This window comes from Tachysurus fulvidraco, chromosome 5 (assembly GCF_022655615.1).
Source record: "Tachysurus fulvidraco isolate hzauxx_2018 chromosome 5, HZAU_PFXX_2.0, whole genome shotgun sequence".
Lineage (NCBI taxonomy): Eukaryota > Metazoa > Chordata > Actinopteri > Siluriformes > Bagridae > Tachysurus > Tachysurus fulvidraco.
Window position 1 is genome coordinate 24,546,589 of NC_062522.1, and position 6,184 is coordinate 24,552,772.

Here is a 6,184-nt window from a genome sequence, read left to right on the forward strand (position 1 = left end):
TTTTCAGAGCTGGATTGCGAGCTTGTGTCTGTGCTCTTGCCGGCATCTCAGCTGACCGGTGAGAGTCAATCTTGCGTGCGTCAAAGCGCTCAGACACTGGAAAGGCCCTGTGACGCTCAGATCAGGGATTCCCTTAGGGGCGGTGTCATCGAGAGTAACTATGACAACGGACGCGTCCTTAAAGGGTTGGGGAGCAACCCTAATGGGCAGAACTGTGAACGGCGCGTGGCCACCACAACTGATGCACGAACATATAAACTGAAACATTGGCACTGAAACATTTTCTGAGTTTCCTCAGAGGTCGGCATGTTTTAGTGAAAACGGACAACACCACAGTGGTTGCTTACATCAACCGTCAAGGGGCACATGCTCCCTTCAGCTGCATCGGTTGGTGACGAAGCTGATCGTGTGGAGCGACACACAGCTTCTGTCTCTCCAGGCGACTTACGTTCCGGGGATCTTGAACAGAGGGGGCAGATTTACTGTCCAGGGGAAATCCCCTTTACGGGGAGTGGAAACTCCATCCTCAGGAAAATGTTTTCGCCTCGCAAGAAAACTCTCATTGCCCTCTGTATTTCTCCCTGGTGGACGCAAATGCACCGTTGGGTGTGGATGCTTTGGCCCATCGGTGGCCGGACGTGCTTCTGTATGCATTTCCCCCTCTGAGCTTAATCTCCCCCACTTTAGCCAGAGTGAGGGAGCAGTGTCTGTCATTGATTCTGATAGCCCCGCGCTGGCCATCCCGACATTGGGTGGCGGAGATAGTCTTTAAGTCTTTGTTTTTGAAGAATGGTGTGGGCGGAGAGTGATTATCCCTTTTCAGTGCTCTGTTAGGGATATATTATGCTTTCTCCAGGATCTGCTTGATAAAAGGAAGGCTTTCTCCACTATTAAGGTGTACCTGGTGGCTTGCCAGCACCCTTTAATAAGTCGTTTTATGAAAGGGTCGTGCCGCATACGGCCGGTGTCTAGGCGGATGGTTCCTTTATGGAATCTGCCCATCGTCTTAGAAGCCTTGTCTCAACATCCTTTTGAGCCGATAGAGGCGGTGAGTCTTTATCTCTCTCTTAAGATGGCACTGCTCCTGGCTTTGGTGACAGCCAAGCGTGTGAGTGATTTACATGCTTTGTCGGTTAGCCCGTCTTGCTTACAATTCGCTCCGGAGCTCACTAAAGTTTCTTTTCGTCCTAACCCTGGGTTTGTGCCCAAGGTAATGCTGTACCCGTTTGGAAACAGTAATATGGGTGCAACCCGGGAGCTGTCTATATCTCCCATAGTGAAACACCGAGTGAAGTTAGAAAAAGAACGTTGGGTTACTTAACGTAATCCCCGGTTCTTTGATAACAGAGTGAGGTGTTTCACCAGCACTTCCCTCCTTGTACTTGGACAGGAAGAAATCTTGTTAATGACATAGACAGGGGTCGACCTGGCTGATATAGGCAAGGCGGAGTCTGGAAGCAGGTCGACCTGTCTGTCAAATAAAGAAGTGGTGTCATAAGAGCTTCCATAGTTGGTCACACTCAAAGTGATTCCCATAGTGAAACACCTAACTCTGTTATCAAAGAACCGGGGATTACGTTAAGTAACCCAACGTTTTTGTGTAACTATATCAACCTCTGGAATGAGAAATAATTCTCAGTCAAAACTGATACTGATCTCTCACATCTGCTCTATACCTTTAAGATGGACCATAACGTTTCCTTGCTTTATAGCTCTATTAACCCCTTCCATGAAACAAACTAAAATTTTGATTAGTAACAATAGAAGGATTGGCTTTCACACTAGCCATGATCATAGTTTTGGAAAATTATATCATATGAACAGAAGACATGCACAGATCAAAACAAAACAAAAAAGGTGCCATCCCCTTTTTTTTTAATTTCTCAGTATTTTGTGGATTGTAAGTGTGTACCTGGAACTGTCAATGGAGTTTGCCAATCTAACAAGTTAGTACAGACTGTAGCAGTTCTTGCAGTTTGCTGATATCTATTCAATTCAATTAAATGAAGTATAGAAACAGAATGAATAAAAATTAAGTTTAAAATATATTTCTAACATCTATTTCTAATAAGCAAGCCGGGGCCACAGTGGCACAGAAAAACTCCCTGAGATAATTTGAGGAAGAAACCTTGAAAGGAACTGGGCTCAGAAGGGAACCCATCCTCATTTGGGTGACACTGGACAGTAAATAATATCCTTTCTACAAGTTTATAATTGTGCAACCAAGAGCTCCTGAGAAACTAATGGGTCCTTCCTGCTCAAGTCTTCAAATGATCGCTAATAAAGCCTCACCATAAAGCTCATGGGCACAACAGTGGTTCAGAAGATGGTGTGACAGTCCCTGGGCGACCGCAATCTGCAGAAATACCATGAGTCACTGTCTGACCATACAAATAAACACCCAGCAGAGTGCAGAGCCGGCTATGAGACCCCAACCAGGCTAAGAACATGAGGATTGATGAAGTAAATCTGAAAGAACAGGCGATCAGACTAGGAACTCTGAACACTGGGAGCTCAGGAGTGGCATATTATATATATATATATATATATATATATATATATATATATATATATATATATATATTCAGATATATATATAGAGAGAGAGAGAGAGAGAGAGAGAGAGAGAGAGAGAGAGAGAGAGAGAGAGAGAGTAGTAAAAGTGAACAATCATGGATCAGGGCTATCATTGATTCTTGTGGTTTAAGCATTGAGCAAGGGATCCATGTGCATTTTCTGTAATCAGATGAGTATCTCCAGTTAATCAAGCTCCGTATATAAGATACTGGTGGTGGTGTCTCTGAAGCATTCTTATCTCTTTCCCACTCTTTCAAATCCTTAGTGATCTTAAACCGAGTGATCGCTTTATTAGTATTTATAATATTTACAACACATGGATGAAAATTCATATGGATTTATTTGATTAAATAGGTACGTATATGAAAAATAAGCCTTGCTCCTCAGAATACACTGCCAAATTCTCCTTGAAGATAAACTTGAGTGATGTGGACTTTTTTAGACACATTCTGTAGCCCACTATGCTTTAGTTCTGAGTCTCAGCTCTCTGATTACACAAGAAGCCACAATCACTGACAAAGCTGTTTCAAGCTACATTCCCCTTCCTAGTCTTGTTTTTTCCATTCTGTGTTAGTTACACCAATTTGTCACCCTTCCATTTGGTTTGTCTGGCATCACAGTGACATTTCAGGCCACCAGTAAGAGAGAGTAAGCAAGATAGAGAAGGAGTGTCTGGCCATCAGGAGGGCAGTCCTCACAATCCAAAACTACCTACTGGGGTGCTTTTTTATTCTGTTCCAATCATGCCCTGCTCCACTGGCTCTACCGCCTGAAGGATGGTGACATGCAAATTACTCTTCTCCCATTCTTCATTCTGCAACAATTCAAGTTCAAGGTGGTTCTCAGACCAGAGGTATAGAAGGTAAGTCTGCTCCCTGGCCCGTGCAGTGGGGGATGTGTCGAGTATTAGCTGTGAACAAAGAGGAGGTAGGTTGAATAAGCAGGTAAACACTTGATGATTCTCACCTGTGTCTTAAATATGATTGTGTGTTTTTGTTGTTGTTGTTGTTTTCAGTGATTGTTGTGAGCCAGAGAGAGAGTAGCATAGCAAGTGGAAAGTGGAGCTGGAAAAAAACACAAACATTGGAGTGTGATGTTGAATAAAATTAGGTGAAAGCCACAAATTAGAGATGGCCCCTTCTGGGTTGGATTTCCATTAGTTTTATTTTTTTTAATGTGAATTTTAAAAGAAATTTAAAGTGAGCCTAGCATTACATTCCTCTTGCCTCCTGGGTCTTTCTTCACACACATACACTATTTAAAATTGCATGTTGTTTTAGATATGGCTGTAAGGTAAATGTAAATTTTTATAACTCTTTCCTAAAAAAAAAAGGTATGCAACATTTACCATGGATTGACGGTATTTTTAGGTACATATACTGCAGGCCCTGAAATAAACTGTTTTCACCAACCAACTAGATTTAGGTCTGCAATCTGTTTCTTTGGATGGATGAACGTTTTTATTTGTGTAACAGTACTGTTGTGGTGCAATAACACTCCAAAACATTCCAAATTATTTTCCCCCAACCACATACTTTTCTCTAGAATTCATACTCTGTGGATTCTCTGAATGACCAATTCTCCAAGACCTTGGACCGTGCCCCACAAAACGAGCCATAATTCTAGCCACATGCTTTCCTGCTCCCCTCCCATTTCCTCAATGTTTCCTCTACACATAATGAAGCAGCAGTGAAAGCTAGACAAATATTTCATTGGCAATAAGAGTGACATTCTCCTTCCTGGGTTTGAAACATGAAAACTTGTGGCAGTTAAATTTGCACAGCACTGAGGAAGAGACTCTCACCTACCATAAACAGTCTTTTGTGCACAGAAAACCAAAAACATTACCTCACCTACTCCCTGCTGTGAAAACATCCCAACTTCAAAGTTCCTGACTGTTTTTTGCAGCTTCAGTGCATGTGCTCTAGTGAGGGGGTGACGTATTATTTTCTCAATATTTCATGCATAATGGGTATTACACATTTTGTGATTTTTGGATGTAGTTGTGCCCAATGCCTGGATACCTTTGAACAATTTGTTGATGCAATGATGCATGCTTTTGTATTCTCAAATGCTTGGGAGCTGTGGAATCACATCTTTTATTAATATGTTTACTCGGGAAAATGCTTAGGAGCTGTGAAATCACATCTACCATTAATGTGTTTACTAGATTTTTTACCTATGTGTGAATTTATGTGTGTAGACCCTTTTAATATTTAAAGTTTGCATATTTTAATTTCTAATACAGACCTTCTAAAACTCAAACTTTTCATCTAGGCCTGTTACATCTTTTTGTGTATTAGAACATGCCACCTTTTGTTGGAACCCACAATTTTTCAAGCACACATATTGTAACATACCACTGACAGGTGTTTCTTGTTGCCCATTTGTGCCCTGTTAGATAGATTGTTTAAAAAAATAATAGCCCTGAAAGTTTACTTTTGTGTAGAACCCTGAGATTTGCCTCTGAGGACTGCAATTTTTGTTTTAAAAAGAATAAACCACCATAGAGACCAGAGATTGTTCTATGTAGGAAAATCATGAGGACATACTGTACATATGCAATGATCTTTTCTGTTTATAATAATGTTCTCCAATCCCATTCCTAAACCACTTGTGTCTAACTTGTCAAGTGCTATAGTCACATCCTAATATAATTCTTTTTTCATTTATTAGTTTCACAATTAATCCTCTGTCAGCTGCTTCCCACAATAATAAATCCTTCAGCATCATGAGTACTGTAATATTTACTGCTTTGTGTCAGACAACCCTATAATTCAAACCTTCATAATAAAATACAAAACATTTACAAGTATTTATGAGTTGCAATCATTGCCAATAACATGGAAATACAGTGATGACCCAAAACTCACTGCCAACAATATAAACCAGTACTTCAACAAGGAGGAAAAAGTGGAAATTAGTTGACCCTAACTCAACTGTGCATAGATTTCATCTCGTGAAGAAGAAACTGAAACCCTCAAACAAGGAAGTTGCTGTACAAGGCTGGAAAAACATCACACAAGTCAACAACAGTTTGTTGATGTCAATGGATCACTGGCTTGTAGCAGTAATTGCATGCAAGGAACATGAAAACAAATTTGAAGTGTTATTTCATTTATTTCATTTTAAGTCTATCTGTTCCTACACTTTTGCTCAACCTAAGGGTGATCTGCAACCAAAAGCACCAAGTTATTTAACACGTCAAGATGTAAACATCAGGAAATAACCGCGTTTCTGTTCTGTACGTGCAAGGTAAAAGAAACTGGGAAGTGATTTTAAGAAATCTTAATTTTAAGTGATACTCTAGGAATAGGATTTACACTATATTGGAGTGGAACTTGGAGTCCCATGTCTTCTTACACATCTTCGAAATGACTTTGGGAGTCTTTAGGATGAGGTCATGTAGTCATTTCCACATCATAATGCGTCAGGACAGAATTTCTGAATTTATATATACTAATAATAATGATAATAATAATGATAATTATTATTATCATTATTATGATTAAGCAGAAATATATAATAATATATATATAATAATATAAAATATATAATAATTACATCTGCACATTCACGACAGAAAGAAAGAGAGTAGGTAGGTAGC